We start from the raw sequence: 24,818 nt of genomic DNA, 5'->3' as shown, positions 1-24,818 counted from the left end.
TGTTTTCAAGATTATTTGAAAGATACCAAAAGCAGTCACATCTTGAGCGACCTAGATTATTTTATTTCATAGAGTGTGTATGATTCACCAAATTCTCGTCTTTAAATTTAACGTTGGAAAAACCTATAAGCGGAGAACTTGAGTGATAAGAATTATCAATTGCAGTGAGGAGGTACAAAGTTAATGGATATTATGAGATTGCAGTACTTAATTGTTTTTACAACGAAATAACTAAATAGAAAACTGATATTTGATAATTTATTAGTCGGTTGTGTGAAACGATAAAATATTATGACATATTTAAAATGTGGTTAATTTCTGAGAAAACTATAATTAGAGGTAAATAAGTTTGGTATATTTGTTTTCAATTTTTGAACTACTAATATTTCTTTTACCATATTTAATAATAAGTAAGAACTGCTATTGAATTTTTGGTTCTGTGTATAACTACTAAATATTAAAAACATGAAAATTGTCAATAAGTTTGATTATTTTTCTTCAATGTTTTTTTTCTATCCATAGCTTCAGAAAATAATTCCTTGAATTTTAATTTTAAATTACGTTTTCTTGAATGATTTTGATAGAACATTGATGATTCAGTTAATTCGAAACTTATATTTCCATAAAAATGAGTCTCATCTACATGACAAATAAAAATACTTTTTAAGAATTCTGTATTTTCTGTCATTTGCAGAATAATATGATTCAAAATTCGTATTTTGAATTTCGTTGAGTGACAAACAATACAGAATTCGTAAAAATATTTTTTTGCCTGTTTTGTAAAAATATTTTTGTTGCTTGGTAGCACCTTCAATTGTTTTCGTTTATTATTTCAATATCTCCATTCATAACCGTGAAAACAAGTTATTAGCTTAAAATCTTGTACATACAGAATTATTCTAAAAATAACGGTAAAATCCCGTATCCGTTTTAGATATTTCCTTCTAATTTTAAATTTACAATGAACTTCTTGACAATGTAAATATGTATATCAGTTAAAAGTAATTTCTATGAATAAGCTATTACAGCAAAGTATCGATCGAACTTTATCTATACACCTTATCAGATGGAATAAGTATTTGTGGAAATCAGCAGATAGACTGGACTCTGTTTTGCTCTCACAATTATGTATTCAAATAATCTGATAATGACTAAATCTTTTTATCTGCATCAGGAGACAAACAATATGATGACAGGTTGTGACATGTACCTAGTGAAAATACTACTCCATAAAAGGATACAAAAATGCAATAACGGTTATATCATAAAGTTAGATTTAGGTCCTTATTAATTTCGCATTAATTTAACACTGCACTAGGGCCCTGTCTTGAAGTCAAGAAAATTTAGAAAAGTTATAAAATATTCAAGATATTAAAAAATATTATTATTTTAAATTCATATCACTTTATTATGTTGAAGAGTACCTACTCTGCCGTCATCCTTCTATACCTCCGTTACTGAATATTTGGAGAATTTGATTCACCATTAATGAACAGGATTCCAATTCCAGATATTTTCAAAATTGCAAAGTTCCTAAACTGGCTATGTTGTAACAGTTTACGTCTATTATTTGACTTAATTGGAAATCAAATGAAAACATACAAAAGAGATATGAGCCAAAAAAAGAATCAAAGGCGAAATAAGGCCAATGAATTAGGAAAGACTGCGTCACACATTCCACAGGTAGCAGGATGACAGCACGTATGCATTAAATGAAATCCGTTGAGACAAGGCACTTGTAAAGGTAGGAAGACACTGAAAAAGAGCTTATGCAAGCTGAGAAATTAACGTTAAGCTCTGGATTAAGGATATCATGCGAGAATATTTTTTTAAATCGTATCCTTTTTCTACAACAATTTGTAAAGTCGGTTACTGAAGACCAAAAAAAGTATTTAAGAAAATATTGTTCTTAAATACACAACAAAGAAATAATATTACAAAAAAAATGCATTGAAACTTCATAATATTAATATCTACAGAATAAAGGAAAAATCGCACTTTAATAAGGATCATTATCTAATTTTATTAGTCCAACATGTAGCACATGCCTGTTCTCTATTTAATGTAACTTTATTTTGAGAATTTCAACAGACATAACCATCAAATGATAATTACGCAAATCCAATATAAATTATTTAAAAATACATGGGTCCATACTCAGCAATGTAAAAATTATACGAGAAAACATATAGAATCATATAGAATTCCTATTAATTATTAAAATTGTTTAACCTATTAATATAATTTTTTATAATATTGCAAGCATTGCTCAAATCATCAGTATTTGTTTTTTACAATTAAATAATTATGTTTTTGAATGCATTTCAACAATTATTTTGTTAATGAATTATTTTTTCTGTGTGTTATTTATAGAATTTTTCTATAATTTCTTTGACTATCTAAAATGCTAACATCATTAAAATTATGATTACCCTCAAATTTATGTGCAGCCAATGCAGTTTTCTCTTTTTTATTTTTGTTTTTCATTATATGATATTTGATGTCCAAATAACTGCAATGATTACACACTTTTAAATTAAATTTAAAATCAATTTATTTTTCAAAGAATTCATTAGTTAATTGTTTATAATTGTTTTTCTAACACCTTTATATGTGGAATTTTATAAAACTTTGTTCATTTATAATTATTTGTATTTTGCTTAATATTTGCTGTCACATTGTTATTAAATAGTTATATTTCTTATAGTTTATGTACAAAATCATTTATAATAAATAATTTTTGTTAAAAATTGCATAAATATATTTAATACTTTGCCAGAATAAATATTTCTCATAATAATCCATAATCATATTTTGATTTTCAGTTCTTATAGAGCGTTTAAAAACGTCCCTTATCTTCTTTTTCCATGGTAAATTTTAAACCATCATAAAAATTATTTTGTAAGTAATGAACAATTTTTTCTTTTTTAGTTTTGACAATGAACATAATATTGGGATTAACATATATTTTAATCAAAAGGTATAACTTTTCGTAATAAATTTTGCATTACAAAATTTGTAAAAAATATTATCAAAATTAAAATAACTAGTTGCAAAACAAACATCAATGAACAATTTTAACGAAAATACACTATAATTTTGTAATATTTACCATGTTTCTTATATTTTCAATTACTTCTAAACTTTAAAATATTATTGAAACGACTGACATCTAAACATATAAGAATCTAATGGCAAAACTAAACCATAATGTATAAAAGTTTGTAAACATGAAAGGCTATTTTATATTATAATGAAAGGTTGGTAGTAAATGGGACAAAACAACAATTTTTAAATTTTTTTTAGGAAGGTGCCTGAATACTTGGCACGATCGGCCTTGATTGTTTTGTTTATGAATTTTAAGTAAATCGTAAGTTCTTGGAGGTTTTGAATTATAAGTTTTTAAATTCTTACACTCTTCTTCGTCAATATAACCTTGATCCTTTAACTTATTACATTTTGTTTGATATCTACAAGTCGGATCAAAACCCAATTGTTGAAGAACATTATGAGCTTCTAAAGGAACGTTCAATTTTATTTTATATTAAGATTTAATCATAATTACAGTCATTTTACTATTGTCCCATTACCTCACAAAAAAAAGAGAAAATAGAAAACTGTAGTGGCTGCACATCATTTCGAGGATAATCATAATTTGATTTTTAATGACGCTGGTATTTTAGACACTGAGACTAATTGATATGCACTGAAGCACATAATTATTTAACTGTAAATAAAAATGAAGATACTGATGGTTTGAGCATTATTTACATTTATACGAAATTGTATTAATAGATATTTTTTTTTTAGTAAAATGTAGGAATTTTGTATGATGAGGATTTGTTTCCTCGCGTCTATATTGTATTGCTGAGTTTTAAGTAAAGGTGGACTGGATTTTTTTAATTAAAATAATTTATAGTGTATTATAATATTATGAGGGTTGTGTCTGGTTAAACCCTTGAAATTTTATAAATAAAGTTAAATAGACAACAAAGCAAGTGTTGGATTACCGTCGGCTATATTCTGCAAATCCTTTTTTTAGGTTAATATTTATTAACCTATACTAACTAATGCAAATTCAACGATAAATGAAAAAATTATTTTCTAAATGGGTTTATTTTATTTTCTGAGATTCCATCAATTGACATGATGGTAGTTACGTATAAACATGTAGGCCAATGCTTTCGTTATACGGCAAATCATCACATAAGTAGAGTAAGGCTAAATTTAAATTCAACGGATGCGTATGAATAATGTTTCTCATGTACTCTCACTTTAAAATAGAAGATTATTCTGTCTCTAAAAAAAAATCTCGTGCCAATGTTTCGACAAAAAGTTTTTTGTTGCTTGTTATACTACACGCGGTATACTTAGAACGTTGAATAATATTGTCACAAACGACGAAACATTAGTTGGATTACTGACTTCCCGTAATACGTAACGTTTACTTCTTATATGATTATTAATAAATATACAGAGAAACAGGAGTGTTTGACTCACCTAATTTTAACGTATCTCTTCACAAATGAAGATTTTGAAACGAAATTTTATGTGTATAGCATATGAATACAGTGGCTCAAGCCAGTGGCTAGATATGAAGTATGGATGGATGGATATACTTCTCTAAAATGTTATAAACGATGTTGGAAAAACAATATTTGCCATTCCTGGAATACTATTTGCTGATATTCATTTTAGTCCAAGAAAATATGACTTTTTTGCGTACTTCTGGAATAAATTAGCAAATGTAAAGATGATACCTTGATACAAATTATACTGGGCGTTACAAGGGTTAAAAGTGATTCAATATTTTTATTTACTTAGAAGATGTGAAACATAATATTTTTTTATCAAAACTTCAACACCTTGTAAGTATCCCAAAAAAAATTTCAACGGCAAATATTCAAAAAATTGTACGTAAAAGAAAATTGAAATATTTAAATAACTTTTTCAATTTCCTTCGGCAGTCCTAATATTTTCAAAAATTCGAATTCCTTAAAATTATTTGAATACCTTAAAATTTAAATAAGTTTATTTTTAATTATATATACTTTTTTCTTTAAATTCACATTTTGTGGATCCACAGTGAAGTGTCCCATTTGAATAACTAAATCAGATATTCATTAATACTACAAATTTTACATTTTCAGTCGCAAATAGATATTTTTATAGTTGGTACGATATCAATTGGAACCTGTATATCTTAAAGCACAGGACCGTCTGCATTTCTCTTGAAATTTCTTCTTATGCTTGTAATTTATACTCGAATAGCCATTGGGCGAGTCCGGTATTGGTTGACAATCCGCCTGATGCAGAATCGACGGCGGCGCACTGGTTGTCAAAGCAAACCTGTATTGGTCCACTAGGTCGTAAATAATTTTTTTGCATGGTATTCTATAATTAGTTTGTGTCAAACGCGGTTCACTGGGCTTTGTCAGTGCAGTAGAGAGAGTGCTTGGCGTGGTATATTTATTGTTGGTATAAAACGTGTTATTAATTAGTTAATATTAATATTTGTTCATATCGTAACCAGTAAAGTAACCAGTAACCAGTAACCAGTAACCAGTAGTTATTAAAATAAATATTATATGTAATTATCTAGTAATTTAGCATGTCTTTTTGGAGACCCTTTGAAACGGAAGATAACGAAATAACACGGGAAAATCCTCAAATAGACGAGCCGGTTTTTGTCCAAAGCGTCGAAACAAACTCAGAGATTTACACGTACCAAGTCAGCGTATTATTTTAAATATATATGAACGTTTGAAAAGAGAAAATAGTGAACAAAGTGATAAAGAAATTAGGAAACGGCTCAGCGAATTAACTAAGATATCAAAAACGACAATTTATCGCGTAATTAAAGAGGAGACGTTATTAATCACGGTACAAAGAATATTGACGATTTTACCAGAGATGTAATACGGCGCACAATTTATATGTATAAAGAAAATAAAGTTCCTACTTTAAACATGATTCGAGATAAATTAAGCGATTATCCTGATTATAATTATAAATCTTTAGATACTTTACAACATGTTTGATTACAATGCGGTTTTAAACATAAAAAACTTGACAATCGCATGGTAATTATGGAATCACGACGTATAGTTGCACTTCGGGAAGATTATTTACAACAAATTCGAGAATATCGTCAACTAAATAGGAATATAGCTCGGAATATAGTATTTCTAAACGAGACAGGACAAAATTTTTCTGGACGTCTATGGATTCTGTAAAGTTTATGAGTTAAATGTTTTTATGCGGTTTCAACTGATATCGTAACGACTAGCACCAAGCAGAGATATACCAATATGGCATACATACGGTCGATAGCCGCACGGTTTAAGGCGTCAGTCCTTTAATCGTGTGCAAATTTCTGCCCGGGTTCGATTCCCGCGGCCGGTAGACCGTAGATTAGCTATGCTTGTACGGAGGATTGGCACTCTCTGTGCAGGTATGGTAGGGTGGAAGAATGTTGGCTTGGGTGAATGTGAGAGATTGACACCGGTTGGCATTTGACCACCCCCCTAATTAATGAGGTTTTCCAGGTTTCCCTCATTCCTGCACTGAATGGTGGTTAGGGCCTACCAACATAAGTCGTTCCTGGGCGCAAATGCGGCCTGCCTAATAATAATATGCCGCCTCCTCTCCCGCACAAGTCTCCGACTTATGGGCTAATTCTCGTAATTAGAATGAGGAGTAGAGATATTATTATTATTATTATTATTATTATTATTATTATTATTATACGTATGTATTTATGTCTGGTTAATTGTACAACCTGAAACGTTTCAAATTTCAGAAAAATGACTGTATGTTGCTCAGTTTTTTGTTCATGTTGAAAAGTAACTAATTTTCATCGACTATATCTTTCAGCAACTAATCACCAAATCCGTCAAAATCATCACATATATTTGTATTAGGTATATCTGTTCTAATGCGAAAGATGCTTATTTATTTATGTCTTTCTGATAATGCTTTTAAAAATATAACAGAATTCATTATTATACCAAGACAAGAAAAATTTTATATATTAAAAAAAAAATTATTTATTCATCTGAATTATTTTTATTTTCCTCATCAAAAATATTATACGGTCTTCATGTTTCAAATAAACGAAACATAACATATATATTAATTGCGAGTTTATTTGAACTATTTTTATTTTCCTCATCAGTAATATTTTATTATTTTCATATTTCTGAAAATGAATAGGGAAACATTGGCAATGTCTGCATCTGATATGTCTGTTTAAACATTAGAATCCTGAGTTTGCCTGAACTATTTTTATTTTCCTCATCAAAAATATTCTATTTTCTTTATATTTCTGAAACGAAAACAAAGTTCCAAAAACAAACGATTTGTGCATCTGGTATCATTCTTTTCATGTTTCATTAAACGAAAATATATTACAAAATAGTTATTTCTTTATTACTTGAAAAAACTACATAATCCTTATATGTGCATATTTAGCAGTGACTTATTTTGTGTTACTTTACTTAGGCATACTGAAGGTGGGACAAGATAATCCGTAATAAACTAAATTAAACAAATAAATTCAGAGAATATATATGTAGTGAGAAATATTTTCGGTACATAAATTCCAAAGTATTAATTAAAGCTTAAGCACGTGTACATCTGATTATACCTTATTCATTACTCATAATCATTGTAAATTTAATTACATAGAAATTTTAACGTCAAGGACAGCAAATAATCTTTGTTTTAGTTGAAAATTACTGATAAGAATTAGTTATCAGTAAAAACATTTAAAAACAAATAAGTCTTCTAGGAAGTTAATTAAAATATGTAATCGATACGTTGTATCTGTTGATGGTTTTTCCCTCGATAAATAAGTAAATAGAACAGTTCATGACTTGGTAACACGCCTTTGTTTATCCATTGACATTATAGACCGGGAGATATTAGACTGAAGTTCGACGACGTCTTTCTCGTTTATGCCTCTGAGAGTACTGAAAGGTAACCCAGAGACAAGTACAATAAACTAAATTTAAAAGATGGGCTGCGGGACACCTTCGTGAAAATTCAATTTTCCTTTTCAAAAAAATAATGTGTACAGCGACGTATTTCTCACTTATGCCATGTTCGTAAGTTGAAGAGAAGTATCGATTTTATCACGAAATTTTTTTGGCATAAGTGTCGCAAGAGACCTAAATATGGAAAACTTTGTAAGAAAATGTGGAAAAACATCTTTATTTGTCTACCAATTTCTCATTAATGCCAATTAGAAATATGACATTATTATATTCGAAAAGCTCATAAAAAACATTGGCATAAGTCCTACTAAGGACTAAAGAAAATAGGGCTTTGGAAAAGCTGCGGAAAATTTTTCGTTTTGGTCAACGTTTTTCTCGTGAATAAATTAAAGCTTATTGCAAAGAAAAAAATGAAAGTATTCATTTTTTTTAAAGGGCATAAGTCCCTGGTGAGGACTATATGCTAAAAATTTTTTGAAAAGTTGTAGGAAAATTCATGAAAATTTTTACGTCTTTCTCGCTTATGCCATTTTGCATGCACGTAGGAAACTACATTATAAAGTCATATAAATGTAGGCATAAGTCCACATTGGATTTTCATGTTGTAAATTAATTTGAATTTTAATACGAGTCAGGTCGACAAAGTAGAAAAATAATAGAAAATTGCCACAATTTTCTCGTTTATGCCGTTTCGTACACGAGTAGAAAATATTACTAAAAGCCATTTTCAAGAGTGGCATGAATGCCACAAGGTACCGTCGTATGTAAAAATTTTTAAAAAGTTTATTTCATCGCCTACGCAATTTTCGAAATACTTATACTTACTTGCATTTAGCGTATTTTTAATTTTTATAAATATAAGTAATTCATGTATTTAATGAAAGTTAATAATAAACTATTTCGGCTTAAGTCCCCACATATTAGAAATGATTTTTAATTATTCTTTGAGTCATGATCAGAAAAAGAAAAATTATATAATATTGCCACAAATTTCTCGTTTGTTCGTAAATGAGTAGAGTATTTTATCACAATAGACCATACGTATTTATGAACAATATATTTAAATTTTAAAAATTAAAAATATTATATAATTTGAATTAACCGCTTCAGTGCAAGGATGATCTACTTGAATTGAGCCGACTAAGGTAGAAGAAGAAGAAGAAGAAGAAGAAATAATTAAGCTAGAATACATAGGGAAGAAACTGATTTATAACTGATTTAATATCATGTATATTGAATTTTGTTTTTTGTTTCTGGTACTTTGTACCTTAATTACTTAATTTGTACTTTTATACATTTTATTTTTATATTAAAAGATTTATTTAAGTAATAGTAATTGAATTGAAAAACCGCTGCCAACTCAATTGTCAGAATGCTTCCTCAAAGACTTTGAATTACTAATTTTTAATTATAACTAACACAAACAATAACACTTAAAATAATACAAATTTTTATTAACTTAAAATTAAAGCATATCAAAAATAAAAAGTTTTTTCGGTTTTATGATTTTTTACATTTTCAAATTTCAAACAGTTTTATCTGCAGCTCTTGATGAAAACGGATCAAAATAAAGGCCTTACTACCAGCTTTATTATAAGTTATTAAGAATTATCGTAATAAAAAATAACATGTCGAAAAATCAAACTAAACCCAATATAAAGCTTTCTCTTTTTCATGAAATTTTTTTTATTTTAAATTTTTTATTCCCTTTTATAGTTAGAAATATTCATTTTTTATATAGATATCTTCTCCGACACTTGCATTATTTATCATACATTTTTTAAATTAATTTAAGTATATCGAAAATTGCGCAGGCGAGGAAATAACCGCAATTTGTAATTTTTGACAACTTTTTAAAAAATTTTACATACGACGGTACCTTGTGGCATTCATGCCACTCTTGAAAGTGGCTTTTAATAATATTTTCTACTCGTGTACAAAACGGCATAAACGAGAAAATTGTGGCAATTTTCTATAATTTTTCTACTTTGTCGACCTGACTCATATTAAAATTCAAATTAATTTACAACATGAAAATCCAATGTGGACTTATGCCTACATTTATATGACTTTATAATGTAGTTTCCTACGTGCATGCAAAATGGCATAAGCGAGAAAGACGTAAAAATTTTCATGAATTTTCCTACAACTTTGAGACTTATGCCTTCATATTGAACCCATAGAGGAGTGATGCCTACTTGACACAGTACATTATTTATAGTAAGTATCATAAATTTTCAACGGCATAAATGAGAAAGTTATAGAATGAAAATAAAAATTTTCCGCAGCTTTTCCAAAGCTCTATTTTCTTTAGTCCTTAGTAGGACTTATGCCAATGTTTTTTATGAGCTTTTCGAATATAATAATGTCATATTTCTAATTGGCATTAATGAGAAATTGGTAGACAAATAAAGATGTTTTTCCACATTTTCTTACAAAGTTTTCCATTTTTAGGTCCCTTGCGACACTTATGCCAAAAAAATCGATACTTCTCTTCAACTTACGAACATGGCATAAGTGTGAAATACGTCGCTGTACACATTATTTTTTTGAAAAGGAAAATTGAATTTTCACAAAGGTGTCCCGCAGTCCATCTTTTAAATTTAGTTTATTGTACTTATCTCTCGGTTACCTGTCAGTACTCTGAGAGGCATAAACGAGAAAGACGTCGTCGAACTTCAGTCTAATATCTCCCGGTCTATTACTGAAAAGTTATGGAAGTTAGAGGAAGTCGTTTTGTTATCATTTAATCGGATTTGTAATGTTGTTAGTGGTATAATGTAAAATACCAAATTTGGTGTTAACGCTTTATCTACAGATAATAAAATTATAATATGAAAATTACTCTTAAGTACTTATGTAATAAACAGTTACATGATTTTTTTTAAATGGCTCTTTACATAGGCTTAAGTTATTTGTATCCCATAATAATATCTGAAGTTATTTTTTTATGTATATTTTTTTGCTTTTAGATATTCTTAAGTATCTTGACTCTTGAAACAGAATCAACTAATTTTCCCACTAGTGCCTACAATGAAGGAGCAGTGAAATGTATGAATAACTTTTCTTACGAGCATGCTGTGTGGTAAGTTACGAGTAAAAATTATAATCGTCGATCTATTCTAAAATTTGGCAGCCATACAACTGTAATGAGGTGGCCAAATTTAATGGTGTATTAGCCCAGTATAATACTACGAAATTTTTAAATAGATTTTATTGTCGCAGGTTCTTATTATCACCACAAGAATATATCTTGAAATCTTATTTTTGCTTTAATCGAAATATGACCAAAGAAATTCGAAAAACTCTATTAGTCGAAGTAGTGTTTTTATTTTGCCATTTTGTGTATTTTGATGTTTGTATTCCTGTACTACAACAGAATTTAATACTAATTTAATTTTCAATAAACAGTACCTCCTATTCTTGGTATCTTTTGTTGTTTTTAAAATCAATAGCAAAACAGAAATTAGTATAATATTTTACGTGAAGTTCAAGTTTATCTCCTATTCCAACAAAATATCTCCACCTTATTGTCGTTATCATATTAATTTACACACCATAAATTCAAATAAACATTCCTCACTTTATTTTTCATTCATATAATCATACGATATTGCTGGAATTGTTTTTGTAGAGAACTAACGACACTGGAAGTTTTGTTGATATTTGAGATAATTAACCGTAAAATTCCCATCACAATTTAAACCTTTTATAAAATTCAGTTAGCTAATATTAAATCATTTAGCTCCTGCAATAACGGTGAATGACTTTGCGTGTCAAATAGATAAAAATAATTTCTAAATTTTTTTCAAATCGTGATTACAATTTATATCGCAGTATTCATAAAAATTATATGTTTACAGGGTGTCCTAGTTTTAGTCATTAATGGAATTGTGGTAGCGGATAGAAAAGTGAAATATAATGTACTTTGTTTTGTAAACTTATTTCCAAATCTCAACCGTTTTCGAAATACAGTGTGTTAAAGATCCCCAAAAAATTTCATTACTATAAATATTCTCTAAAATAATAGAGGTGTGAATTAAATTTAACGTATGTTATATTGAGTCTCCATAAAATACTGCAATTTTACGTAACCAGTGGCGGAGGTACTAGGAAACATCTACTTTAAGAATCTCAGAATTTCAATGTTACTGAGTATTATACTTTAGAAATTCATTTGATTAGTATTGGTATGTCAAAGAAAAAAAATCTCTTCAATTTTATACTGAAAACAGATCATTTCCGAGTTATTATTATTTTTAGTCTAAAATAAACAATAGAAAAAAATTATTCAAAAACTGTTTGTTTCAAAAAGAATTTTTTAATACAAATATAATTTTAAAAAAATTGAAACAATAAAAAATCTGGAAAACTTAGTGGCCTTTAAATTTAAATTTTAATTTCTACGCCAATGTTTTTTTATTTTAACTATTAATTATATTTAGCAGTATTTTTGCAACAGAACATTGCAACAAATGTTTTTTTATGGAACGAACAGTTTTAAAATGATCATTTTTATTTATTTTGGATTAGAACATTAATAACTCGAAAATGATTTGTTTTTCATATAAAACGAGGGATACATAATTTTTTTGGAATACAATTTACAAAACATCCACTGACTTCTAAATTTTAACATTCTTAAATAATGTATTTTATGGAATCTTGATCCAATATAATTTACATCAAATTCAGTTCAAATAGGTACCTCTAGGAATAGTAAAACTATTTTTGTCTAATTTTCTAATAATTCTATCTGCTTCCGAAGTATAATAGATTAAAAATATAACAGCCTTTATAGACTATATGTATATGTGAAATGATTAGATCTTTGAAGTTAAAATTAAATATATTTTCTTACGATTTTTTTTATACACTTCAGTCAATCAATTTGTAGTTGATGTTGAGATATTACAGAAATCCATATTTTTCAATAATTCGATTTTTGTATTTGTGTAAAGATTGGGTGGAGTATAAATACCTAAGTATACAGGGTGATTCAGAACTTATCCAAAAAAAAAAATTCTGGATGTACAGGGGACCCTTACAAATACAATTTTGTAAAGAAAAAACTGATTTAAAAATACACTTCTGCACGGCACTGGAAACTGGTCCACTGTAAAACCTGACCTCGCACAATGCGACCGGTATGGCGGCGTGATAAAAACGGACATAAACTTTCGCAAGGAAAGAAATATGTAAATAGAATTTTATCGCACCTATTTTATATCGGCAAATTCAAATGCTTTTGCCTTTACTAATTATTAATGAAATTAATTTGTGTTTTTAAATAATAAAATCATTTGACATACCCGATGCTGCAACAGCAATTGTTCAAAATTTTATCCACACACGTGTAAACACATTTGGGTCCGTCTTACTCACTTTCTACGAACTAACTCAAATGATATCTTGCTTCACCATAACACAAATACTTCACCATAATACAAATGTTGTCTTGCTTCACCATAAATTAAAACGGTATCCATCAACTCTGAGTTGCTATACACGCAAGCCAGTTTTGACACTAACTACTAAAAAACTGATGTAAATAACACAGATAACAGGTAAAAACTACCGCAACGACGGATTTCAGTATTAGGAGTCACATGGCTCTCCATGCGTAATGCGAATGACGCTAGAGACTACAGTTGTCCAGCTATGTAGTGGTTTAATGTGCTATAACTTCAATAATTTTTTTCTCAGAACTATAAGGATTTTACAAATTTTTTTTTACAATATTGATTCCATTTCTCATGCCGCATCTATTTCCAATTTTTTTTTGGATAAGTTGTGAATCACCCTGTATAATTAGGGCAGGATTAGCCTATGGTGAGGCCGGGGGCGACAAGTTCTACGCACTCTTTTTGTAAAAAAAGAAAAAAAATGTTTATTATTTCCAAATAACTCTAAAACATTTTGCCAGACTTAAATTAAAGGACCCCGCACAAATCTTATGGAAATTGGGTCCCGGTCAAATTCGCTGAATTTTTGATATGTGATAGAGTTCATCATACTGGTCAATTGTCTCAATGGCCACAAAGCTCAAAAATGGATAGTTTGGCCGGTACAGAGCTTTAAAGCTCCGAATATCCTCCACGGATTTATGTATATGCGCAGTGTGTATAGACTTTTGAAATAGCCTATTTCATTTTTTTTATTATCTAGGTTTATATTTTTGAGGTTGCTGAATTCAGATCTGTTGTTAGATTTTCAAAATTGACAGTTGGCAGCTGTCAACTAGCTGTCAATTTGCTATAATAAAGCCAGAAACTTGTTTTTTTATGATTTATTTTTTTTTTTTTTTAGTTCGATAAGTTCAAAGACGATATCAAATCAATAACAATGACTATCGGCAGCTGTCATTTAGCTGTCAACAATTCTTCAAAGTCCGGTAATAAAGTCAAAAAATTATTTTTTGTTTATAACTTCAAGTTTTTTAGATAAGTGAATATAAATATGATATAAAATTATGTAGTCATCAGCTTACAGCTGTCAACAAGCTGTCAACTAACTGTCAAAATGCAATAATAGAGCAAGTAACTTATTTTTTGTGCTTAACTTTGTGGATAAGAAATCAAACATGATATAAGTTTATGACATCACTTTTGAACTCAGTGATCTAAGCAACTTAAAGCTTTTTAAAAAAAGTAACTTTTTGACTTTATTATTGCATTTTGACAGTTAGTTGACAGCTTGTTGACAGCTGTAAGCTGATGACTACATAATTTTATATCATATTTATATTCACTTATCTAAAAAACTTGAAGTTATAAACAAAAAATAATTTTTTGACTTTATTACCGGACTTTGAAGAATTGTTGACAGCTAAATGACAGCTGCCGATAGTCATTGTTATTGATTTGATATCGTCTTTGAACTTATCGAACTAAAAAAAAAGAAAGATAAAACATAAAAAAACAAGTTTTTGGCTTTATTATAGCACATTGACAGCTATTTGACAGCTGCCAACTGTCAATTTTGAAAATCTAACAACAGATCTGAATTCAGCAACCTCAAAAATATAAACCTAGATAATAAAAAAAATGAAATAGGCTATTTCAAAAGTCTATACACACTGCGCATATACATAAATCCGTGGAGGATATTCGGAGCTTTAAAGCTCTGTACCGGCCAAACTATCCATTTTTGAGCTTTGTGGCCATTGAGACAATTGACCAGTATGATGAACTCTATTACATTTCAAAAATTCAGCGAATTTGACCGGGACCCAATTTCCATAAGATTTGTGCGGGGTCCTTTGGTATATGTGTACAATTGTATTGTTATATATTGTTATATTACATTACATTTTAAGCCTAGCATAGCAAAATAAAATAAGTATATCTACACATATGGCAAAGATTTATCATAGCCAAAGATTTTCGATATACTTAAATTTGATGGAAAGTATGTGAAAAATTTCCAAAAGAAAAAAAAATCGAAAAGTACCCTTATTTGTATAATTAAAATTTAATTTGTTTAGAATAGCAAGTCATTATTTTATCTAATTTAAATTATGTATATTAATTTATTTTTTACGGGAATTTGAAGATTATTAACGTAAGAGTAAAAGTCCCAAACAAGTAAATTCCCGTGTACTGTTTACAAACTGATACCAAATAACTTTGAATCTCACTATCAAAACAAACTCGATTCTGCATAAAGTAAACAATTATTAACGTTATAAACGCTGATAACGTCTTAATTACATGATTTTTTATGCGAATGTGATAAGTAAACATCGTATTTGTTCTGGGAGTTTATTATTTCGATCACACAATCGACAAACAAAAATATTTTCGCGGCCAAACGCACGCAAATACAGTGACGGACTATATCATTTTTATGTGAATATACGTACATACAAGTAAGTACAACGCAACCTTTTTTGTGTCGGTCTGTACATTGAAAACGTAATTATTTTAATTGTAATGGATACAGTTTGCTTCATTGTGATGTAATTACGGTTTATGATGACGCGGATTTCTGTAATGGGATGCTCCTAAAATGTGTCGTTAAACTGAAAGGCAATTAAAAAAAATCTTATAAGTAGTTATGGAAAACGCTTAATAAAAAGTAGAAGATGATAAAGGTGTATTTTTATATACAGGGTGTCCGCAAATTTCACTGACAACCGACGATAAATAAATACGATCTACGAAGTAAAAATTTAAATAAAAACTTTTTGGTTTACGAGTTACAGGCCTTCAAAGTTGTCAAAAATAATTTAATTGATAACTTCATAACTCCTTTACCGATTGCGTTAAAATTTGGTACGTTTATTTGAACTATTATGGCGTATTATTTCTTAAAGTTTTAGTCAAATCGATATACTGCGTGATAGTTTTCGCCGGTTACCTCTCCCTTTTAGCGGTCAAAACTTTTACAGTGATCGTATTTTTTTAAAACAACATTGAAAAGGTCGCTTTATTTAATAAAAAAATTGTCTCTCGAGAAAATCGCCTACAGTAAGCCATTCTTGAGAAAAATGGCATTATTTGAGGTCTGTATGTTTCGGTTTGCATAGCAGTCACGGATTTAAAACTTTAAGTTTAGTAGGCGATGCAAACAAAATGTTAATTGCTCTGGCTATCAGGTAATGTCATTATTGTCGTGTTTTTTTAGGATTCTTATCACTTCATACATACAAATTATGAAGTATCCGCAGTGTATCAGGACAATTAAATGTATGTCAAACTAATGTTCACAAAACTTTAAAAAAGGAACTTCTTCGGCGATTTCATTTAACTCCTGCTCAAGAACTTGAAAATTTAGATCCCAACGCACGTTTACAATTTTGCTGTTGGTTGGTGAAATGCTTCGCAGAAGATAATAATTTGTTTAAGAAATTGTTTCATACCGACGAATCTTGTTTTACAAGGAATGAAGTCGTAAATATTCATAATTTGCATGTGTTAAGTGATGAGAATCCTAAAGAAACACGACAATAATTAATTCACCTGATAGCCACAGCAGTCAACATCTTATTTTCATCTACTACTACTGAATTTAAAATTTTAAATCCGTGACATTGCTACGCAAACCGAAACATCAGGAATTTCTGTAATTTCTGTAATCAATTTTCTCATCAATTTTCTCAACATTTTTTTTTTAACAAAAACACCTTTTCAATGTTGTTGCCCGTTTAAATAAAATACGACCACTGCAAAAGGTTTGACCGCTAAAAGGGAGAGGTAACCGGAGAAAACTGTCACCCAGTATATCCATTTAAACTTTAAAAAATAATTTGTCATAATAGTCCAAATAAATGTGCCAAATTTTACTGCGATCGGTAAAAGGGTTATAAAGTTATTAATTAAATTAGTTTTATTTTTGACAACTTTGAAGGCCTGTAACTCAAAAACCGAAAAGTTTTTATTTAACTTTCTTTACGTAGATCGTATTTATTTATCGTCGTGAATATGCAGTCAAACGTTGCCGGTGAAATTTGCGTACACCCTGTACGTATTTCTTAAACAACTAATTATTTCCAAACTTGTAACCACTATGCGAAAATGTTTGTATAAGTTAATTTTCATTATGCCGGAAAAAAACAGTTCATTTGTATCCCGGAGATACCATCTCAATTTTCTCATATGGAATACCCAACATATTTTTATTATTTTAAAATTTTATCTCTGGCCTAAGTGGAATATGTTAGAAAGAGATTATTGTTAGTTGTTAAGTAATAAAATGCATTCATAATTAAAATTAAAAATGAACTATAGGGTACATTTGCCTGGTAGTTTCTGTTTTGCATATTACTTAACAGGTATGTGTATAACTGTCCTGAAAATATGTCTAAAAAACATTAATTTACCTTTTCCTTTATTGTTTAAATACTAAAAATCATAAAACGTAAACATCAGGTAAGCCATTACCTCAATAATTCCACAAATTATTGGTTTTATAAAGAATCTCACAAATATTTACATTTAAAAAATTATTTTTCTATACCAAAACAAAAACCCTGCATGAAAATGAAGTTTTGATATTAGCAAATAAACAACAATGCAATGAAGGTATCAGTTTTTTTAACATAAAATAATTTTTTAGGCGATTTGATTTTCAAATGTTTGTCAAAGCTTTTTGGGCTTTCTGACACAACTTTATTTAAATATAGCGTTTTTAGAATATAATATTGTTTTTTTTGTAATTTGATTTTCAAAACTTATCAAAACTCAGTCCAAAACTTTTAACTTATGTCACAAATGTTAATGATTTATTATTTGACTTTATGTCAGGATTTTCATAACTAATGATATCGTCAGACTTTTTTCCCAAATATGTAATACATTAATACAAATGTGTATCGTATCATCAGCAAATCAATGCATTTCACAGAAGCTCAATTAGAGAAGGAAGCATTAGTATATATGGAAAATAAACTAGCACAAGTATGCTCCCTTGAAGTACACCTTGAATGCAAGTTTTATAAAATGTAACTTCACTGCTCATTGAGGTTCTCTGCCACATACCGTGTAAATAGTTTTCAAAAATGATAAAGCGGATTCAAAATTCTCGAATTTTTATATCTGATTGTTGTCATACGCAGTAGAAATCCCGTTAGTTATTTGAAGGAGCGCAGTAGTAGTATGTGCTATCTAAATCTAACTAAACCATTTTTAAGTAAAAATAAATCGATTCCTGATTGATGATTTTGGCGCAGGCGCTGGTTTATTTCTTTAAAATTATATTTATTTCAAAATGTACCAAAACTGCTATTTCAGTGACTAAAATTCGATTAATATCGTAATATACTAGGTTAGATTATATTTGTATTTGTTATTCCAACAAGTAATTATTATATTAATTTATATGCAAACTAAAAAAAATTCCTTTATACAAGATATATTTCCTCCACTCGAAAATGAGTTTGAAAGTACATAATTGCAAATATTAAATATGTTTAACATATGTTTAGTTTTATAATGGTATAGCTGAAAATATATATTTAGTGACAGTATTATGTTATAATACTTCTAATCATAGGCATTGTTTGTTATTTAATAGCAGAAATTAATATTACGTTAATATTTTGCTATAACGCATATTTATTTAACACCATTTAATGAATGCACTTCCTTTATCAAGTCTAGCCTTGACTTCCATGAGATAAAAATTGAATGTGATATGTAAAATAATTCCAAGACAATCTAGAAATAGTTACTCATCACCCACTGTATTATCAATCGTAATGTTTTGATGCAGATTATACAGCGGAAACAGGAAGAAGAGACGAAAACATAATGTATAGGTGGGATTCCCTAGCCGTATGTTACGAAATATTTCGGTCGTTCAAGATCCTGTTACAACTAGTTTCACTTTCTCATCTCAGCGGATTGAGATCAATGTCTGGGATATTTGATGTTGCATAAAATTACATAATACATGAATGGCATTTTTCTATGAATAGCTTCTTGGCATACATTTTATTTATCTGAGAAATATTAAGAAAGCACTATATAGGTCCTTGAGATTTACTTTGAAACAACTAGTCAAGGAAGAGGTACCTACCTAATCAATTTCAGACAAATCAAAATTAAACTGATTCTAATCAGTTAATGTAAGGAAATGAATGTATGTCTATTCTAATTTTTACATTCGTTATAAAATACCTATGGTAAATGTTATGCCAGATAACGGAAAATGGTTTTATTAGGAATATTGTAGAATTGAATGGATGTTCTAATGTAACTACTCGTTAAAAAATAGTTTTCTTGTATTTGGAAAATTTTAAGTATTCATTTTGCGGATTTTTGTTCTTAACTCTAGAAGGTGCTACTTTCCAATATAAATATTTTACTTTCCTATTTACATTATATAGGTGGTAGATTTTCCATTGAAAAATTGTTTTCTGTTCAAAAATGATAATAAACTGATAATGATGATGATGATAATGAACTGATAATAAATTACATTTATTATCAGTAATTAAAATCAGTAGTTTTGTGTTATTATTTTTTGTTGTTGTGAACTGGACTGAAGTAAATGAAAGGTGCTGAAAATATTGTTTCTATATTTTATTTTTTTCTATCAACTTACGTCAAGGGTATTTTTCAAATAGTGCTTCGTTTTTACTATCGTCAGATTAATACAAATATTTTTAACTCGATCGAATAATAGATAACCAAACAGGAGCTGTTTAAGAATTTATATGACAGTTTAGTGAAATAATTCATTCGGTCTTTAAACAAACAGTGAAAATATAATGTTTATTTTGACAATCGCTTGCAACTGCATGTATTATTACTGTTTATTCTAATACTGATTCCTGTTTTATTTTTCTATCATAATTCCCAAATCTTATATTTTCTATATGTATTTTCTTTGTAACACTTTTGCAAAAACATCATAAAATTCATAACTTTATACGTATTTAGAACTTTGTTTCATTAAAAATACCTGTGTTTTTGTATTTAATTATTATTTTTGGAAGCGACAGGTTTAAATAATACCACTGTTGTTGTTGTTGATACAGGGTGATTCAAAATTCAGTACAAATAATTTAGGGTATATTTAGGTCAAAATAATTTTTTTTCCCTATAAACGTGTGTCCACAGATGCTTAGTTTTCGACATACAGGGTGTTAAAGTTTTTTATTTTTTTCGATTTTTTAGGAATAATTTCCAAATGGATTTGAATTGTAACAAAAGCCGGGACGCGCAGTCATTTATTTATTAGTTCCCAGAACGGATGGGCAAAAAGTAAAATACTCTTGTCAACACAAATTATCGGAGGGTTGATGGGTTTCAAGTAGGTCGCCAAGATCGTCCTTCAGAGAAATTTGCCAATATTTGTAACAAGTTCAGTAACGAGTCAGGGCCATATGGTAGTCATCTGGTGCGTCTGGAAGACGCCGCGTAGAACCCCATCTTTTTAATAACGGGCGAAATCACAAGAAGAGCGTGGAGATTCCAAATTAGAATTAAATTATATTGTAAAATTGATAGTAATTCGAAAAGAGAGTATACCTAAGCAGCTGGGTTTTTTTGACGGATTTTTCCTAGCTATAAGAGTAGATTAAATGAGATCGACTAATCCGTCCCGTAATTGCTACGCGGAGTCATAGGGGAAGGTTAGGGTTACTAGTAAGTGATATAATTATTGTTATAAATGTAAAGTCAAGTCAATTAGGTAATTATTAACCTAATATAGTTATATACAAGCATCCCGACATTCAGGGTTCTCGCCAATAAGATGAGAACCGAAACTTCTGGACCCAAGAAATGGGTGTGGTTAAAGCGAATTGTCGAATTCAGGAAGGATCTCGAAAAAGTCAGTTCGTTCCTAAGTTTCACATTGAGCAGACTAATTATTAACTTTAAAGTCTCGGGCTAATTAATTAATTTTGATAGTTTTTCTAAATTTTGTATAGAACGCGCATTCCCTGAATCTCGGTACGCTGTCGCGATTGAATCAATTAATTAATAATGTCGTCGAGCCGTTGTGTTTTTATTTTGTTTGTTTCTTTTGTTTATTGTTAATAAAACCCTTCCTGGAAGTTTTGTGTTTCCTTTTGTTTCTCCAACTTCAGTGCTACCCTGTATAGCCAGCCACTGGATTGCATCCCACGTAAGCAATGAGGTAAGGGTAAGTGCTTGGAAATAATTTTCTGAACATACAACATTTCTAAGTTCCCACGTGTTAATTAAAGTATAACGATAACTAAATAAACTCCCTTTCGAGAATTGAATAGTAACTCTTTCGAGCATTAAATAGATAATTAATTATAGGTAGATAACTAAGAAATAACCCCTCAGGCTACAGAATGTACGTATAAAACTTGGGGTACGGGGGGTTTTTAAGGATGGTAAATTTAAATATGTCATTCGTTTTGACACTGCTTGTAGAGGTCGCCACCTCAAGGGTACGCTTAAATAAAATTGGCCCTAAGTTTTTTGCTACCCTATTCATTGACGTTTCGTATTAGTGCATCAATTTTAAGCAAAATAGATACCAATACTTGGTCGAAATCTCTCAAACAAAGCGTTTCCGAGATATACGGGCTGATAAGGAGTTGAACCATATTTTCAAATTTTATAATTATTTACGGTCAAAAATTTTAAAATTTATTTTGGACTCACGTTTATAGAAAAAAGTCTTATTTTGACTTCAAAAATACGCTACTAAATTCTTTGTACTGAATTTTGAATCAGCCGGTATAATATATTTTATCATTTTTTTCATTTGTTAACGTTCGATACTTACCTATACCTATATAACATTAACATTTAAAATATGGAGAGTTATTAGCGAAATATTGTATCATAATTTTTTATTTTGTCAGTATTATAGAAATCAGCAGATACGTAAATAAATTTTTGAAAAAGTGTAAAACAGGTATTTAAAGATTAATCTAAATGTTTTGATTATCCCTAGATTGAAAATGAAAGAAGCTGCGACATTGACAGAGGGCTCAAGTTACAAATATTTTCTGGCAAAAATAAAAAATTAAACAAATTTTAACTAAAAATTAGTTATATTATTCAATTCATCATGAAAATTTTGTAGGTTATGTTACTTTTAATGTTGATGAAGCAAAGCAAAATATATTATTTTATTATTTTAGTTAGTATTTCATTATTACAACTAATTATAGGGTGTCTCACAATTAGTGTGGGGTAAAATTAGCCCCAAATTTTTTACTTTCATTTATGCTTCAATTTCAGTTAGACAAAGGGTCAAATAAATCGAAGTAAATAAATTTTTGTTTTCATGACCTGCCTACATAGGTATTTTTGTAATTCTTACTGCACACTTTGGAAAGTGTTAACATATTTAAACCGATTCAAATGTGTTAGTACCTTTTTTGTAGAGGAAATGAAAGTTTGTCATATGTTGGCGTCTGATTTTGAAAATTGCGGCAAATAAAAAAATAGGGGTAAATTTTAGCCGACCACCCCCCAATTGAGACGCCCCTGACAAAAATTTTTGAAATATTTTATGATGATCTATTTCGACTTTCAATGAGCATTCATGATGTCAAACTTCATAATTTTCCTTCAACCCGTCTCGGAAATATTAAAAAAAAAATTTTAAGGCCGCATTTAGGGGAGCATAGCTCCCTTAGGAAGCATTTCTTGACCCATGTTTTTATGAAAAATATTCTTATTTTTGGCAACAGAATCAAGTGGTAAATTATTGGACACTAATGTTGAGACACCCTGTATAGATCTGATAAATATACTTATTTGATGAAGGGTCTATATCAAGGGTCGGCAACTGGCGGACCGCAGTCCAGGTCCGGACCGCGGAAGGTAAAATACTGGACCGCCAAAAATTTATTGAAAGTATAAATTACTCAAATAAATTATTTAAAAAATGTTTTTTTTTTTACGTTTGAGTGCCAACCTTATCATTTTTTCTAGTATTTTACAATTGTGTGAGTGTTTTGAGTTCTTAATTTTGAGTTCAAATGAAAATTTGTAAGAAATATGATTTTTTTTTCTGGACCTCGTTAAAAATTTTTAAAAGTATCCGGACTCCATCTAAAATTACTTGCCGACCCCTGGTCTATATTATTATGTATTTAAATATACTGATGATTTTGGTAAAGTTGTTCAAAGGCATTATTACACATTACTCTTCTTTACTCTAATAAAAACCCTGATTCTTCTGAAATAGTAGTGTTATAGGAATCTGCTGACCTTACTTGATTCTATTATCAATCAATTTGCAAAATTAGGGTTCTGAAAGGTAATTTTAATATTATTATTTGTTTGAGGAACAAAACCATAATAAATTTTCTAAACACTCAATTAACGAACTTTAATAACGCTTTGCATAAAATTTTCCCATACATAAAAACTGTTTGTTAACAACCTGTTAACGACAATGGAAGGCGACCTTGCTACATGCATATATTTTAAATATATACTTTGGTCTTCGCACGTTAACAGGTGGAGTTCCCCACCTTGGACGTCAAATGAATACCAGAGCTTCCTTTCCACATATCTAGGACTGGGGAGATTGGTCGGGTACATTACCTGGGCCAACCCGTAGAGGATGTAGATACTTATGTGTCTGATGTTTTTTTTTATGAAAAATCAAGCAAAATCTTTAACTTATGTTAAGCAATTATAGAGAGTAGTTCTTAAAAAATATCTTGCTTTAAGATCTGGATTTTAATCAAATTATGAAAACATTTTTTATTATTAGCTTCTGTATTTTTTACTTTCCGTTGAAGGTTTTAAAGGGTAAAGCTAATAGAAACAAATTCAACATATTTTTTTCTAAAATATCCTATCGAATGAAGTTAAACAATCTTCTTCGATACAGAAATCCAAATGTGCAAAAAAGAGAGACGCCTAATCGATGATATTGTGTAAAACAACTATTTTATGAACTATATGTTATTGTTGAACTATATGTTATTGTATTATTTAACTTAACTTTTAGAAAAAATTGTTTTGAATTTGTTTGAAGTAGCTTAGTACTTTTAAAATAGAGTAAAAAACACGAGAGCTAATAATAAAATATGCTTTTTAATAAGAAATTTAATAGAAGGCGTAAATATTGGGTTTGTTAAAAAGAACATTCACATCCAGTCATATATACATTCAGCGCTTTTGACACTGTTATTGCAAAATGTGCAAAATGTTATTTTTCCTGAAAGTGCAATGTTTAAGATGTCACTCTGTTATATTAATATTTCTTATTTCCATATAAGGAAAGCTGCTTGCTGAAACAATTACAAGTATAATGCAGAAATAAAAAGATCTCTTTGTACCAGTTGTTTTTACGTGTTCATCTTTATCAGAACTGATGAGACAACAAAAATATAAAATTAATTCTTCTTTGAATCTCTTTTGGTAT

The 24,818-nt window shown here is 29.2% G+C and overlaps 1 protein-coding gene across 1 annotated transcript in view; it reads left to right on the top strand.

Annotated features, from left to right (window-relative positions):
- The first annotated feature begins 266 nt into the window (after window positions 1–266).
- The window catches only part of LOC108905878, a 39,987-nt gene continuing 15,435 nt past the window's right edge, over window positions 267–24,818 (top strand). Inside the window, exons 1-2 of the mRNA XM_018708939.1 lie at window positions 267–339; window positions 10,970–11,082. The gene's annotated coding sequence lies outside the window, so the exon portion shown is untranslated. The remainder of the gene's footprint in view (window positions 340–10,969; window positions 11,083–24,818) is intronic.

The sequence above is a fragment of the Anoplophora glabripennis genome, unplaced genomic scaffold, assembly GCF_000390285.2.
Source record: "Anoplophora glabripennis isolate ALB-LARVAE unplaced genomic scaffold, Agla_2.0 scaffold228, whole genome shotgun sequence".
In the NCBI taxonomy this organism is placed as follows: domain Eukaryota; kingdom Metazoa; phylum Arthropoda; class Insecta; order Coleoptera; family Cerambycidae; genus Anoplophora; species Anoplophora glabripennis.
The sequence above is the reverse complement of the archived record's forward strand: the minus strand, read 5'-3'. Positions and strand labels throughout refer to the sequence as shown.